The sequence below is a fragment of the Papio anubis genome, chromosome 10 (assembly GCF_008728515.1).
Source record: "Papio anubis isolate 15944 chromosome 10, Panubis1.0, whole genome shotgun sequence".
Classification (NCBI taxonomy): Eukaryota; Metazoa; Chordata; class Mammalia; order Primates; family Cercopithecidae; genus Papio; species Papio anubis.
The window spans coordinates 1,751,223-1,751,990 of record NC_044985.1 but is presented as its reverse complement, the minus strand read 5'-3'; the positions used below and the strand labels follow the sequence as shown (position 1 = coordinate 1,751,990).

The 768-nt window shown below is 53.4% G+C and overlaps 1 long non-coding RNA gene across 1 annotated transcript in view; it reads left to right on the top strand.

Annotated features, from left to right (window-relative positions):
• The window catches only part of LOC103877332, a 144,439-nt gene that overhangs the window by 77,695 nt on the left and 65,976 nt on the right, over positions 1-768 (top strand). The gene's annotated exons all lie outside the window — the stretch shown is intronic.

Genomic DNA, 768 nt, shown 5'->3' with positions numbered 1-768 from the left:
CAGCCTCCATGACCTACCAGCCTCCATTACCCACCAGCCTCCATTACCCTCCAGCTTCTATTATCCACCAGCCTCTATTACATATGAGCCTTTATTACCCACCAGCCTCCATTACCCACCAGTCTCTTTCTTCCTTAAAGCTGATGGCTCTTGTGGGGGGTCCTTGGTGTCCTTTTCATCCTGTGATCTTTACTTTTCTGTCCAAAGGGTCCTAATAATGTGGGATAAAAAGCCCGCAGCTTGGCCTCTGGGTCCCTTTCTTTATGGCATCACCTGTGCTCCTGCTCAAGTTTACCTGCCCCTTACCCCGGGGCCAGTTATGTCCACCAAGGAGCCTTGGTAACAGCATCAGACCAAAGTGCCCCTCAGGGCAGTGAGGCCATATAATTTTTGCCTGAGCTCGCCTTAGCTGGTTTCCAGTCTCCTGCAGTGCCAGGGTGCTAGCTGATGACTTCTCTAGCTGGCATGGGTAGCTCAGCCTCTCCATTCCTCCCCCACAGTTCTGTGAGCTCCTGGATCTCTCTGGCCATGGCTGGTGCCAAGCACTGTGCCTGTTGAGCAGACATGCTTTGGGGAGTGTCCCCATTCCACACGGCCTTTCTCTACACTCCCTTCTCTGACGTGGCTGGCTGGACCAGGTGTGGGCATCTGACCCCAGCGGTCCCCTCAGGTTCTCTCTCCCAGCCATTTGGAATTGGGCATCTGTGGTGTTGTGGCATCATAAGAAATACATATGTGGTCTTAGTCCCTGGTTCCTGACACAGAGCT